Source organism: Myxine glutinosa, chromosome 2 (assembly GCF_964187855.1).
Source record: "Myxine glutinosa chromosome 2, kmMyxGlut1.1, whole genome shotgun sequence".
NCBI lineage: Eukaryota > Metazoa > Chordata > Myxini > Myxiniformes > Myxinidae > Myxine > Myxine glutinosa.
In genome coordinates, this window is record NC_136262.1 from 210,589,076 (window position 1) to 210,605,715 (window position 16,640).

At 43.1% G+C, this 16,640-nt stretch overlaps 1 long non-coding RNA gene across 2 annotated transcripts; it reads right to left on the reverse strand.

Moving 5' to 3' along the window:
* Positions 1-5,895: 5,895 nt before the first annotated feature.
* On the reverse strand, positions 5,896-16,121 carry LOC137420894 (uncharacterized). Of its 2 annotated transcripts, XR_013622458.1 has the most exons (3): positions 15,734-16,121; positions 6,666-7,520; positions 5,896-6,334 (listed from the first exon to the last, which is right to left on the reverse strand). It is a non-coding gene; the product is annotated as an uncharacterized LOC137420894 (long non-coding RNA). The 2 variants fall into 2 exon arrangements; XR_010983214.2 differs by lacking the exon at positions 15,734-16,121 and having other exon boundaries at positions 6,666-9,157.
* Positions 16,122-16,640: the final 519 nt, after the last annotated feature.

Here is a 16,640-nt window from a genome sequence, read left to right on the forward strand (position 1 = left end):
CTTAAAATAATTAATTTTCATCTGATTCAACCGAGCTTTGATTAAGATCATCAATTTAATGAAATGAACAATTTGATGCATCAACGGAAACTTTTTTTGGGGTGTGTTTCATTGATTTTGCAAGTACCGTGCTCTGCACGACGTCTTTCTTGTTCGTTTTTGGTAAAAGTACAGCACACATTGGCCTCTTCATTTTGAAAGGCACCATGGATTCTTTCACGTTCAGCAGCAAATGCTGGCAAATGGGACACCAAGATTAGCATTCCACCAAATAGTCAATGATGCAATTAATTGGTTTATAAATTAAAGGTTGAAAAAGGTGCACGTCCCGCCGTGGGAGGTAAAGGTGTGCCAACCACCGTGGGAAGCGATGGTCGAATAACCGCTATCGGAAGCAATGGTGTGCCAACCACCGTGTGAAGCGAAGGTGTGCAAACCACCGTGAGAAGGGAAGGTGTGCCAACCACCGTGGGAAACGAAGGTGTGATAACCCCCGTGGGAGGCAAAGGTGCGCCAACCACCATGGGAAGCGAAGGTCTACCAACCACCATGGGAAGTGAAGGTGTGATAACCACCGTGGGAAGCGAAGCTCTGATAACCGCTATGGGAAGCAATGGTGTGCCAACCACCGTGTGAAACGAAGGTGTGCAAACCACCATTTGAAGCGAAGGTGTGCAAACCACCGTGAGAAGGGAAGGTGTGCCAACCACCATGGGAAGCAAAGGTGTGATAACCACCTTGGAAAGTGAAGGTGTGATAATCGCCATGGGAAGTGAAGGTGTGATAACCACCATGGGAAGTGAAGGTGTGCCAACCACCATGGGAAGCGAAGGTGTGATAACCACCTTGGAAAGCGAAGGTGTGATAACCGCCATGGGAAGCGAAGGTGTGATACCCGCCATGGGAAGCGAAGGTGTGACAACCGCCATGGGAAGTGAAGGTGTGACAACCACCATGGGAAGTGAAGGTGTGATACCGCCATGGGATGCGAAGGTGTGATAAACACCGTGGGAAGCGGTGTGATAACCGTCATGGAAAGTGAAGGCGTGATAACCGCCATTGGTTGTTGGATGGTCATGTTGATGATGTTGCAAGACGTTGTTGGATGGTGATGGTAATGAGGGATGCAAGACTGTCTGCATGATGATGAAGTTGTCATACTTTGTTGGATGGTGATGGTCGATTTATCGCATGATATTGTTGGATGATGATGGCGATGGCGGAGGCAATAATTCGTTGGATCATAAATTGGACCCAATATATCTTTATTTATATATATATATATATATATATATATATATACAAGATCGAGGCTCGTGTAAGAGCTAACATTGATACAAAAAAACAAACTGACACATAAAACATATGATAAAGGGAGCGGGAGACAAGATGGGCAGAGAGAGAGGGAAGAACACAAGTACAACAGTAGATAACAGGGACAACGGAAGATCTGTGGGAGGGAGAGGGCTTGGGGGGACGAGGCATGGGAAGGGGGGTGGGGGGTGGGAGAGGTATAAAACACATGGACGCGGCTATGACTTCCAGGAAAGAAGTCGGTATTTCAAAAAAGTGGATTTGGGGTGAATTCGCGGGGGTAGAAAAGATCAAGGGTTTGGATGGGGGAAGATAAGAGATGGTGGTGAACAGCTGTTTTAAAGACCTGGAGGGATCAGTGGGATTGAAGAGAGTGAGGGAGTTTGTTCCAGAGGTGGGAGAAAAGAGGAATGAAAGAGTGAAGGTGAGCAGAGAGTCTTGATTTTGGCAGTTTAACCATAAGAGGGTTGCTGGCAGATCTTGTGCGACCTGTAGGAATATTTGGGGGACAGAGCACAGACAGAGCTGGGGGGGCAAGGCCAGAGAGGAGTCGGTAGAAGACAGAAAGACCACCTACCTGCCTGTGGTGAGTGAGTGAGAGGCCCTTGGAGTTAACCTCATCGCGGGAGATTCCAATGATTCTGAATGCTTTGGTTTCAACAGCGTGAAGCCGAGCTAGGTGTGAGGCAGGAGCACCGGCCCAGAGGGGAGAGCAATTCCACCCATCCTTATTCTAAAAGTTTTACCAAAATCATACACTCGGTGGAAGTATCCACATTTATAATCATTGCAATGTGCGACACTATTAAACACAAATCTTTCTTCTAAAACATTCCATGTCGCACTCGGGAATCAAAAACTTTTTGCGAGAGATCGCGGGTTCGCTCGAGTTTATTCTTTGTTGTAAAAAGACCATTTTCCGGCTCCATTGTGTGCCCTTTTCATGACCCTGCCTTTTCCCGTCGGTTCGCGGTTATTTCCAGAGGATGATTTGCGTAGTTTATTGTAATGATATGACATGTTTACAAAATACTTCAAATTTACTCGCACGAAGCGGAACAGCCGTCTCCTTTCAAATATGCGATTCGAACCAAAACTGAGTTGTACATGGAAGGAAAACTTTTGTGGGAAATATTCCGCATTTTGCCATTTATAGATGAGTTCAGTTTTCAAAACGGAAGGAGTGCTCGTGTATTTGTGGGTATTCTATATTATGCAATACACCGCTGGTATATACAACAAGTACCATCCATCTCGAGTCGCATCAAAAAAAAAAAAACGTTTTGTCATGACGAGACCACCCTGGACCCTCCTCCCCCTCCCAACCCTTCCTTGCTCCATCCCTCCTTCTACTCCATTGCAATGAGCCCCATAATCGCCAGATAATGCCTCAAGTCGTTTATGTCCTCAGAAACAACGTTCCATCACGAGACGATTTTCTAATCAAATATTGTTTTATCAAAAAGGACAACCACATTCGGAATCCATCGCTCGATCCATCAACATGATGACCTCCTACGGTGTTCACGAAGTGGCCTCGCAGCGGATCCTGGAACACTGATTCTCCATCATTTTGTCTCTTTTCTTGAATTGACTTGTTCTCAATCGACTTTGACTTTCGTCGCTGCCAACGGCTGTTACAATTCTCCCTAGCAACCAACGAAGACGGCAATGTTTGGGAAAGCATCGCCGGGTCTTGGTAACCTACAAAGTGACAAATTCATCGAAGGTAAGTCGAATGTCGCACTCGCTTTCTTACTTATTAAACACATAATTAATTAATTTGTTTTCTGCACAAGTGAAAATAATAAATAATATGAATTTATTAGTGATAGACACTATCCGACAGGTAGCGCACTTACCTTTGTGACGTCAGGCCTGGGTTCGATTCCTGACCTGAGTATAAACTGAAGGATCGGGTGCTTCTCAGGGTTGAATGTTGCATCACAAAGTGCAACATATTTCAGATGGAGGTTAAGCCAGGTGTCCGTATGCTAGCATTAGATAGTGGACCTTAAATATCCCAACGTGTCTTTCACATAAAGTTGGGCAAGTTATCTCAGGATATCTCAGGATATCCTGAACAAATTACAAATTCCAGCATTACAGTGCAGCATACAGTGCCTATAGAAAGTCTATGTCAAATGCCAATAGAAAGTCCCCTTTCAAAATTTTCACCTTTTGTTGCCTTGTAGCCTGGAATGAAATTGCATTAAACCAGACTTTTACCACCTTTATTTAAACATCGTAACCCACAACTTCCAAGTAGAAAAACAAATTCTACAAATTTCAGAAAATTAATTAAAAATACAAAACTAGATATCTTGGTTGGACAAGTGTCCAGCCCCTTGAATTAATACTTGGTGGAAGCACCTTTGACAGCAATTACAGCTCTGAGTCTGTTGGGATAGGTCTCTATGAACTTTGCACACCTTGATTGGGCAATATTTGTCCATTTTTCTGCACAAAACTTACAAGTTCAGTCAAGTTGCCTGGGGAGCATTGACAAACAACGCTCAACACATCGAGGCTCTGACTGGGCCATTCAAGGACATTTGTCCTTTTTGTTCCTTAGCCACTCCAGTGTAGCTTTGGCTGTGTGCTTCAGGTTGTTGTCATGGTGAAAGGTGATTTCCCATCCTAATTTCAGCTTTCTTGCAGAGGGCAGCTGGTTTTCCTCTGGGATTTTTCTGTATTTTGCTCCATCCATTTTCCCTTCTATCTTGACAAGTGCCCCAGACCTTGCTGATGAGAACCATCGCCATAACATGATGCTTCCACCACCATGCTTCACATTAGAGATGCTATTCTTTGGGTGATGTGCTGTATTGGGTTTGCGCCAAACGTAATGTTTTGTATTTAGGCCAAAAGTTCCATCTTGGTTTCGCCAGACCACAAAACCTTTTGCTACATGGCTTCAGAATTAACGGAGTGGTTTTTTTGCATACCTCAAACGTGAATCAAGGTGGGCTTTTTTGAGTAATGCCTTCCTTCTTGCTACCCTACCATACAGACCAGACATGTGGAGTGCTTGGGATATTGTTGTCACATGCACAGTGAGCAGACTTTGCCATAAAGGCCTGTAGCTTTTTCTAAGTTGCCATTGGCCTCTCGGTGGCCTCTCTGATCAGTTTCCTCCTTGCTTGATCATCCACTTTGGAGGGACTGCATGATCTAGGCAGGGTCTTGGTGGTACCATATGCCTTCCACTTCTCAATGATTGGCTTGACTGTGCTCCAAGGGATATTGAAGGCCTTTGAAATATTTTTATACCCATCCCCTGATTTGTGCCTTTCCACAACTTTATCCCGGAAGTCTTTTGAAAGCTCCTTGGTGCTCATGGTTGAGTCTTTGCTGTGAAAAGCACTACCCAGCAGAGAAAACCTACAGGAACAGCTGATTTTATTCTGAAATAATCTGAATCGCTACAATTTAACACAGGTGGAGGCCAATTACCTTGGTGTGTGATTTTGAAGGTGATTGGTTACACTTGAGCTAATTTGCAGTTGCTATCATAAGGGGGGTGGACACTTATCCATCCAAGATATTCTAGTTTTGTATTCTTAATTAATTAATTAATCACTCCACAGGGTGATCCCTGGTCGAACTCTGCATTTGCAAATTGGTTGAAAATATCCCCCAGAGTCTGGATTCCGTCGAACACCATGCAAGTGTACATGACTTCAAAACTTTCTGTCAGCCTTCTGCATGCAAACACAAATGCAGACCATTTTGAGACCAAGGACGACTGTACTTCATCAGTAGCTCAATTAAAGCTAACGAGAAATTTCAGTCTTGAGATCATTAATCTACACACTATTTCTAGAGCTTCCTAGCTAGCTACCTTAACTGTACATGCTACGTACATGTACAAGTATATGTACAAGTCTCGAAAATCGCATTCATTGAGCGTGTGTGAGCATCAGCAAACGGACTTACAGATGAGATCTATTTAATGTGTGTGAGCGCTGGGCCTATGGGGACCGCAAAAAAAATTGGTCTGGGTTCCAGACTCAAACACAACAACACCAACATGCATTTTAAGGCCATTTTCCCTGCTAGAACGGGGGTTAGCCTTAGCCACGGTTCCAGACTCCCATGACAAAAATTAAAGAACAAAAAGCGCACAAAAATGTTCGTAAATCTGATAATGACGAGGAAAAATAACAACCCACCAATGTACTTTGGTGAATTTTTTTTTTTTTTTTTTTTTTGTATACTGAATCGAGGCTCGTGAAAGAACTAACATTTATTTCACAAACAAATCAACCAGACAAACAAAATATACAAAAAGAGGGAGCGGAAGACAAGATGGGGAGAGAAGGGGAAGCACACAACCACAACATTTGAGAGCAGGGAGAAGTGTGGGAGGGAGAGGGCTTGGGGGCAGGGGCAGGAGGCATGGGAAGGGGGGGGGGGGGAAGGTATAAAACACAAGGGGACCGAAATTAGCGGGGGTAGAATAGATCAAGGTTTTGGATGGGGGAGGAATCAGTTGTTGGTGTTGTATTTTTTATGATCTTGAAACCAAATCGTAAACATCAAAAAAAGGAGGCGGCTGTCGAAAAGGAAGCAGGCGGGGACAAGAAACGAATCATTTATTTTCCTTGGCCATATTAGTATTAATTAATACTCGTATATACTTTGTTACAATGTTATCATTCTTTTTGTTCATTCTTTTGTAATTAGAATGCCATGCCGTGGAAGGACCTATTAAGCTGCTCTATACAAGGCATATACCTGGTGTTGGCCTAATGGTTAGGGTGGCGGGTTTGAGGTCCTAAGGTCCTGAGTTCGAATCCCGTTCAGCTGTTGAATTAATACCAGGTGGGGTTGACTCAGCCCGTCATCCCCCTGAGATCGGTGCAAATGAGTACCAGGATACTGGGTCCTTTCTCAAGGAGGTTGGTGGCAGGATTTGCACTCCAGCCGCGGTAAAACACCTCATTCCGTAACACACACAGTGATGGTGATGGTGCTGAGGAGTCGTACCAAGGATGCAGGGATCCAGCTTACGCTCCTATATATATACATATACACACACACACACACACACACACACACACACACACACACACACACACACACACGGCATCAAGGGGGGCAAGTCCTGCCAAATAATACATCTTAGCAGGGAGGCATATATCCATGTTCATTTGGACAAGTACTGTATTGCCATTATTGTTCTCCACCATGAACCATACATAGTGCAAATTTAAAACCGTTATGGAATGAGTACACTCATTTTGCTATATATATGTACATTTTCTATGTTTCTATGTCTAAACAATCTAAAGATGTATTATATTGCATTATTTATACAGTATATACAAATTCAACTTTGAACCGACCTTGACGTGAAATCTTTGCACCTTTTGCGTGTCTGGGAAAGCTGTCAATCACCGATGAGTATTCCACTCTTGATACAAGATCCTTTTTTATGCTGAGCAATACCAGGACAGAAAGCCGTTCTCCAGTCATTGTGGAGCAAAGATGATTCTTCATCAGTTTGACCTTGCTGAATGATCGATCAGCTGGAGCTGAGGAAATTGGAAGTGTCCCTACAATGCGAAACAGCCTTGTTGGATTGGCATAAGTGCACTCTCGTGTGTTCTTGATTATGAATTTCAAGATGCCTTGTGTAGTTGTTGTTTCACTACTGTTGGTATAATCCCCTTGCTGGCACAGTGTTCGAAAGTTTTTGTATTCTCCCAGGAGTTGGTCAGCATCAATGATGCTTTCATACTGTTTGCGCAGTTGTTTCACTTTACCTTCTACACCTCTGCCCTTGAAGTGGCATCAGGGCTGCAAAATGTGCCGCTGTCTTTCTGAAGTCTTCAAACTGTTCAATAATTTTCTGGATCACCTCGTCATACACTTTGAAGAACCCCAATCTGAAATCTAGAAACGGAGTCCTCAATGGTCTGATCTCCGACAAGTTCACCTACTCGTCGTTTGGTGGACAGGTTGGGTGTGTGACAAAAATAATCGATTCGATTTTGGTGAAGATCCAAATCCAGATCCGGGAAAGAGAGTTTTTAATGTTTCGACAGATTCTTCAACATTAGGAGATAGGGGAAAAAACGATAAATAACATGATATTTCAAAAAGTTGTGGGTGACTTACGACAAAACTTGGTGGATGAGTTGGGTAGGTGAAAAGAACAAGCCGATTCGATTTTGGTTCATGTCAGATCCAGATCTGGCCTACCAGTGGGATACAAAACGTAAACTGTTCAGCTTGGCAGAGGCATGCTCTCCACCGAGTGATGTTCTAGTTCATAATGTAAACATATCCCATACTTTTGAGAAAAAAAGGGCTACAGCTGGTGTGCTCCAATTGTTATAATGCCACCCCAGAGTCTGGATACGAGTCCCATCGAGGCAACATGGGATTACCTGGAAACAGAAAAAAAACAAGAGGGACCCAACTAACCTTACATAACTGTGGAATGTACTGCAGGATATTTGGCACAATATTCCTCTTGGAGTGCTTCAGACGTATACATGAAGCACAGGTAAAACAGTGATGGCACTCAATAAAGTAAAGGGCGGACATACAAAGTATTGACTGATACTATAAGATGACACAGTTCTCGTTATTTACTTAAGCAGTTTGTTTCACGCACATTTATAAATGCTGCTAATAAACACACATCAATAATAATAAACACACATCTGTTATCACTGATAATTTGATGAATTTACCCTAAAGTATAAATATCAAAGGAATAGCTAAAACTCTTGTACAGTACTGTATATACAGGGTCTTTCAAAGTCGACACTACATTTTTGTTTAGTTATAATCTTTGAACAGTTTGATGTAGAGTGGAAGAAATGGCAACACTGTCAACTTCAGAGTTTGAAGTTTATGGGATGTTGCTGGTTTCCCCCCTACCTCTTCAGTTACAGTCATGGCGTCGGACAGTGTAGAACAACGCGTTTTTATTGTCAAGCATTATTAAAGAGCGAAAGTGTTGTTCAGACACAGCAATATTTTTGTAATAAGTTGCTCCCCTCCCCTGGGCTTGTTTACCAGCGTGTCAGGCAAGATTCCTAAGATGACCAACGACCCTCTGTCATTAAAAAAAAAAATCACAAACACCTCTGTCAGGTTTTCCCAGGGTATTCATCCCATCCGTGCCCCGTTATGAGTCAGTGGTGACACCAGACATACCACGTCCGACGAAAAATAAGCTATTGCGCCACTCTGATGCTATCTGGCATGACTCAGACGACAAATATCCCAAAGCTTTGAAAGGTGAGTTTCATTCCCTACCTCTTGAAAACGAAGGTGTTCTCGACCCAAAAATTATAGGGTACAAGGGTGCCTCCAATCTATTCCGAGCTGAGTGAGTGGAGGACTCGGTCATCTGACGATACTCAATCACAGACATACTTGCCAGCGATGTCAGGCTACCCTTTACGAACCGGTCAGCCTGATGAGCTCTCCAGCCCAAGTGCTCAGACCTACGCTGCACCCACGTTCAAATTCAACAAGACACTCATCCTTCCAAGAGTCTAATCAGGTTCACTATGTTAAATTTAATTTCGTTCAAAATTTTGGGATTAGCAAACCTGTACATTTTTGGAATCATCAGAGCATGGAGAATCAGAAAATCAATGTTGGCATCTGCACAGACACCTGCATGGCCGTCATTTTGGATTTCCAAAATGGCCGCCATAAAATACATATTTTGCGCTATCTCGGCTTCTAGTCAACCTAGAAACTTAATTAAATATGCTAATCCTATGTTTTCTGGGTCAAGGAATCCAATAAAGGCCTCCAAATAGTGCTCAGGATTATAGAAAAGCAACAAACAAAGGTAATTGAAAACCATTGTCTTTATATTTGTGATATAACTGTATTACATAATACATGATATTGCAAGTCCTTTCAAGTTATAGGTTGTTATAGGAAGTTATAGGTAGTATCAGATTGAACTATAAGTCCTATACACAGGATCTACGAGGTCTATACCGTTCAGGAATATGTAAAAACAGATCTTCATCAGTGTCCTGAGTGTCATTTTCGCAAAGGTGTCTCCGCAAATGTAAACATTAATTTTTGGATTCCTCATGCTCTGAATATTCCAAAAATGTATAGTTTTGCTAATCTCCAAAAAATTTGAACGAAAAGACACAGTGAACCTGATTATAACCAATATAAACGACGTCAAAAAAATCCCAATTCTACAACCATCGCCAAAGATGGCCTCTTAGTCGCTCTCCACCACAATCCCTCCACTCCTATTCATGAACGCATTGTTGTGCCACGCCAAGTGTTAGGCGGTGTCCTAACTGCCAATCGTATCCAAATGGACCACCCATCTTGTCATCAGCTCAAGTTTGTACCACATGGATATTTTTTATGCGTTCGACATGGACAAAGCGATTGAGCACGTTACCGCCGGATGCCATCGCTGTGCCTAACTGTAGAAAGTCCCTCACCGTGTTATTGCTCAGTTAATCGAAGACCGACTGGAAACTGTAGACATGTTCTTTGTGGCAAATGTGTTATGGAACGAAAATCAATTCATCCTTGCCATAAGGCATAAGGGAGAAAAAGGTACGTTCTCCACCTATGCTTGCCTGCTGGACAATGAACGTTAAGAGGATGTACGAATTGTTTTGCTTCACTTGTGCATCAAGCTCAGACCCCTGGAGGGTCCCCCACTGCAGTCATTCAAAATGATCCTGCTCCAGCGTTCAGGGCCCTGTTAAACGATGATCTCCTCTGACATCGCTGACTATCAATAGAGATCGGAAGGGTCAAGAATTGCAACAAAAATCCCATGGCGAAGAAAATTATCCAAGAGTTGTTGTGAGAATTCTTGCAGTGTCAGAAGGCCCAGTTTTATTTCTGGCACTCTCCATTGCCGTTGTCCTTCTAAAGCGGTTTCATTGTTACAAGGTACCCACCTGGACAATACCTGTGACCCCACATCGACTTAAAGGTTCACAGAACTCCTCGGATGAGGAAAAACGCAGACGACCGACAAGTACCTGAACAGCAAGGCAAATGTGCACCTACCAACCCCCCATAGTCCCAGCTGAGCGGATGTAATGATCCGCACACCAACGTTCCGTTCCTAGACACTTGAAGGTTTATGACCGGGACTTCTAATTTTTCTGGGTTGAAGGTGTACGTTTGTGGAGAGAATAATCCCCTTGTACTGGAAGGCAGTCTGCCCTATGACAGCCCAAACTTTGTTTAATCCACTCTTGCTCACCCACGTTACCAATTTAGAACGGGAGGTTGTTGTTGTTGTGCTTGTTGAGGATGTTGAGCGCCGCGTACATACATACTATCAACATACTATCATGTTGTGCTTGCTGTTCAAAGTTGTCTAATATTAACTAATTAATTGTAGGAGTATTGGTAACTGCTATTGTGCCAAACGAAATCACAAAATAGTACAACGATAGAGTATTTTGTGGAAGACTCGTTTTAGAGGTTGTTTGTTAAAGCCAGATTCTCTTGTGAATGGTAAAGAGGTAAAGAGCAGTGCTATGGGAGTGCAGAAGGATGTTTTTCTCATCCTGTTGTGTTTATCAGTGACATTTGCCTGGCTATGAGTCACCACCTGTTTGGCAATTCAATACTGTTTTTTTTTTGAAGTACTATTACACAAGTATTTCAAACAAACAAGCACGTATATCATGGGAGTGTTAAACTTCAGGTCACATCAACAAGTATGAGAAACTATTTTCCCGACAACACAAGAAGATGGAAAAAGCTTTTCTTTGCTTTTACCATCTTCATTTTATACGCAAACACGAAAGAAGAACATTCCTTAACGAATATTCGCTCAAAATGATTTTACCGCAACAAACGTCAAAAATGGGATGAGAAGAAGGGGGATCATGTACTGCAGTATGACATCATGTGAGGCATCTCTGCGACATATGTGTGCAGTTAAGCAGTACTAAACATCGACATATTCACAATCTTGTCCGATCCTCTGAGAAGAGGCCATTATACTATGCTCCATGTATGACATGAGAGCCAGGTCTCGACAGTTCCACGAGTCCAATTGACACTCTCTCGAAGGCATCAGTATAGATTATCTTGATAACCGGAGCCAGATGCAAGGAGAGTTAGCACGGGCCCCGAGGCAAATAACCTCGGGGCCCACACCCCCAACCTTTCTCTCTTTTTATAACTTTTTAAGGAACTTTATTTCATGAAGATCCTAAATTAAAGTAGCAACGAGCTCATAAATAAAGCAAAATCACAGCAGCCTTTTTAGCTCACAGTACAAGTGTTGAAAAGTAAATAAATAAAGTATCAACAAATCGATTATACAAGTTGAAGTTGGTGCACCTCGTACGTGTTGCAGAGTACGGAACATACAGTGCGGTCCAATTGTCCAAAGCGTCATGGATTGCTCCAGACAAGCTACTTCGGCAGTTAAGACCGAAAAATAGGGCGTATCGTTCATTTTTTCAGGAAAGCACCAAATTTGGCACAGATGTAGTATGGACCTATACAATTGTTTTCCTGAGGGGCGCCCAAAAATTTAGAACCCCTGGTGGCCGCCATATTGAATTTCAACATGACCGCCCTCTGTGACCTATTTCCCTCAATAACTTCTATACTATGAGCGACAACACCACAGTTCCAGTGTCTTACCCCATGTTTTCATGGTCTCTGAATCCAATGGGATCAATTGCATAAAGATTGGCATCCATCATCTTTAATTTCAAGATGGCCGCCATGGTGTTTCCATTTTCCTTGAATCTCTCATAGTATTTTAGGTAAGATTTCAATTCCAAGTGATACACATTGTTTTATTGGTCTCTGATAACAATGGAATGGTATTAATTAATCAAAGTTACACACAGTTGCAGTTTTAACTTAAAATATTGTGGGCACTTGAAAGGTGGAGGCTCTCGCACAGACGCGTAGTACTACAAGCACTGTCCATCGCAGTCACACAGTGATGTGCAGGGCAGATTTGCCCTGGAGCATTTACAGTTGCCTTTACAGGCCGACTTACAATGGCAACTTGTAAGCTCTGAACATGCCTCCTGTATCAGTGGTATTGTGGTCCAAATTGGTGTCCAAGAAGTCCCTGTTTTCATCCAGCCCCAATCAGCTGGTGATGGAAGTTCTGGGTAGGGCACAAGTGCCTGACTCCATACGTGTCCAGCCTGAAAACATGCACGTTTTAGGTGTTGTTCAAAGGCGTCTGCTGTTGGGGGAATGTGATCAATTGTTCTTGCCTTCTTCGTGAACAAGTGTCGGCGCATGTCATTGACTGTCTTTATCTCGGTAGTCCGGTCATAGAGGATGGCAACATATCTTTCTATGCTCTGTAGTTCCATAGTAATAGCGTCCACAGATGGCCTATAAGCCAGAGCATGAAAGGTCTGCGTGATGCTGGGGGTATGCCTCCCAAGCCTTCCAGGCTGTCTTTTTCCCAATTTGGGCAGAAAATGACACTGTGTCGCAGCCAGTGAAGGCATGAAATAATGGCAAAGACTCGGACTTCCTGCGGCCAAGGCCGGTGGAAATTTTATGGATGGCAAGGTAGCGGTAGCTTTTACCAGTGCGAATGGCAATCCAGAGTTCCTCCACACCGTGTGACTGATAGGTAAAGTAGTGTGCTATTGCCAAGACCATAATATCAGAATCTACAGTTCGAATCAATACCCGTTTTGTCCCCTTTTTCACGGCATCCAGGACATTTTTTTGGATTTTTTGAATTTTCTGAATTTTTGGGCGTCCCTCAGGAAAACAATTGTATAGGTCTATACTACATCTGTGCCAAATTTGGTGCTTTTCTGAAAAAATGAACGATGCTTCCTCTTAACTGCCTAACTAAATGGCCGGAAACAGTATATAATAAAATGCACACAAGGACAAAATTATTATTTACCCGTGTCATTTACCTGAATATTTTCCCGAGAAAAACAAATCGTCACTTTTATGTAGCCATATGATCGAAAATAAAGGAGACAAGTCAGGAGACGACGATGGTTCACGAGCGAGCGGTATTCAATGACAAAGGTCAAAACCGACATTGAAAATATATAAATAGGAATGTATAATCAGTTATGAGACTAGTTAGCTACACAATACCGAAAATTCGGTTTGATTCCGACAACTTTGAAAATTTGACCTTTGTGACCTTCAAAGGTCAAACAAAGGTCGAGGATTCTGAAATTTGTTGGAAAACTTGTATTTCATGATGTATGTGATAATATAAGATCATGTACGACATTTCACCCTATCAGGAAGCGAACAATGTAATAAAACCAGCAAAAAACGACTTTTCTAAATTTCGTGACCTTGTGACCTTGACCTTGGGGGGAGGGGGAATGAAAAATCGAGCTCCGTGGGGCTACACACATGACATTGGCCTAACCAAATACCGAAGCCCCTGTCAGATTCCACCAAACCTCTCGGAGAAGATGTAGCTTCAACTCGATGACCCACTAAAAAGACATCTTTTTCGGGCGTGGCTCCGCCCACAATGGGTGCCATACGCCCACTCTAGGCAGGACACAACTAGGTCATGATATCAACCTCCCACCCAAGTTTCATTAAGATCAGATGATATTATTGGGTAGTTATGCTGCGGACAGACAGAGACACACACAGACAGACGCACACACATGACGAATATAGTGGTCACTTCATAACTCATGAACCAATAGCGGGACGTTTGGACCGATCGAGTCAATTCGCACCCTCGACTGTTGAATGCTATTTCTCCATAAGATTGGCAAAAACTACATGAGAAGACGGTTAATAATTTTCTTTGTAACGCACTTTTCTGGTTAATAATCATTTTCTTTGTAACGCACTTTTCTGGTTAATAATCATTTTCTGTAAAGTTTGAAACTACCATTAACAGCAGTAAATGTTGTTTTGTTTCCGGCAAGAAAGCAAAATCATCTTCTGGGTTTAAATGTAACGATGAGGAATTGAGGATGAGCCGATGAGGGGTTTCACTGTACTGTTTAAAAAATTTACAGGAGAAGCTTGGGCCTCTCAACGGACCCCGAGGTAGCGACCTCCCCTGATCCCCCTTCTCGACACTCCTGACCAGAACTCCTGTCAGCAACATAAACGTTACAATCAGTATAAATGGAATGATTGCAGAAACAAGCTTTGATTGATAATATCACAACTCTTCCACTCAAGAAAATAGCCAAAAAAGATCTTAAGTCTGTCACCTTCGATCAATAATCAATGATAAAGATATTCTTATAGCTGTTTGACTTGGGCAGCCTGGTGTTGGCTTAGCGGTTAAGTAGCCAACTTGGGATCCTAGGATCCTGGGTTCGAATCCCGGTCGATCGCTGAATTAACGCTAGGGGGGTTGACTCAGCCTGTCATCCTTCCGAGGTCGGCAAATTGAGTACCAGTTCACTGGTAATTCCTTGTGTGTCGCAAGAGGCGGCAGGAAGGGCATCCAGCCATAAAACATTGCTTCAAAAAGGGGACCACGGTGCCCGAAAAAGGCCAACCCCTGCTCTGCGGGGAAAAATTGCCTCTAAAGGTGGTTCAAAGGTGGTTCTGTTTGACTTGGGCCCGGACCGAGGTTTGAATCGCACTCCAAAGGCTATTTTAACGCCACCTGACCAGTATTTGACGGAATCCAATGGTATTTGATGACCGAATGTCATGGGCCACTATCTTCTTGCGGGGCATCTGAGGCACCAGGGCATCGTTCACTAGCGCTGCAAACCATATCTGATATGAGCCAAGCGAGGGACTCCTGCTATGCAAGCGCGAATCGCTGAGCCAACTGTCCGTCTTATATAGACTAATGAGACCACCACCGGTCACGCTGCCCAAAGACCAAGAGACCAAGGGTGGTGTATATTTAAAATAAAACACAATAACTAGAACATCATTCGGTAGAGCACATACCTCCGCCAGGCTCAACAGTTTACGTTTTGTATCCCACTGATAGGCCGGATCTGGATTTGCACCTGAACCAAAATATAATTGGCTTGTTCTTGTCACCAAACAAACTCGTCCACCAAGTTTTGTTACAAGTCGTCCACAAGTTTTAAAAATATCATTCTATATATAATTTTGGTCGCATCTCTCAATGGTCAAAAAAAAATCACTTTAAAAAATTCTCGTATCTGGATCAGGATCCGGATCTTTACCAAAATCTAATTATTTCGTCTTTGTCACACACTTTATCTCTCCACTAAAATTCGTCCAAATCAGTCAACAACTTTTTGAGATATCCTGTTCACAGACAAACAAACAGACAGGGCTGAAAACATAACATCGGTCCACCTTCGGTGGCGCAGGTAAAAATAATAAAATCCAGTTTGAGCCGATGAACAAACCAAGCGTATAAATGGGAGATATTATCAAACGAGCTCATAAGGCCTTCATGCACGCCACAGAAGACAACATTAGAGGCTCACAGGACAAAATGGAATACCTGTAAGCTGTGTTCTGCAGAGCACAACTTGTCCTTGCAACACTTCTGCACGTCGGTCCATGGTCTTGTCACACGTCCATGCCGTCGCGTGAGCGGTAGAGAGACATATCTCGGTCTTGGTGGGGGCATCACGGGAAGCTACGTCTAATCTCCCCACCTCATTGCTCTCTTTGCTGCACGGAGGACGAGGTCGAGCAAGTACAACTCAGGACAGACCCACCTACTCCTAAACCGAATCACTCGGGCGAACTCCTCAGATTCCCAAGGACTTTCCCTACCTTACGCCTCCCACCATGCTACTGTCCAACCCCCAAACACTCAAAGAGAAGCGCAGCTCGACATTGGTTTTACCACGAGCTTTAACGGTAAAACCACGAGCCGTCTGGGGTAAACCAGGCGCCTTTTGATGGCTCTGGTTGGTTTTCCTGCCAGCCTCGCACTGCAATGTTTTGCGAACACTTTAAAAAGAAAACATTTAAACAGATTACAGAAGGAAGGACATTAAATGGGTTGCAAGGAATGGCGGTGATTAGACACAAACAAGATGGCAGGGAGACGGACGTCCAGCTACACGTTATAGCAATGCATATCTAACATCACAATTAATTACATTACACTTATTCTAAAACAATCATTAAGGAAATAACTGCACTATGCAAAGCATTCATTAACCCATGGGAGTCGTTCCAACAACAATATTTACCTTTTCTATATCTCTGTGCAGAAAAACAAAACAGGCAGCACATTGTATACACATGTAAGTTTATGTACTACTACTACTACTACTACTACTACTACTACTACTACACTACTTAATGGCCCCAAAGATTCCCACCATCTGGTAGGGCTATCCGAGCAACATTTTTGGTCGTAGTCTTTTCATGACTTAAATATGTTCCCACCCATA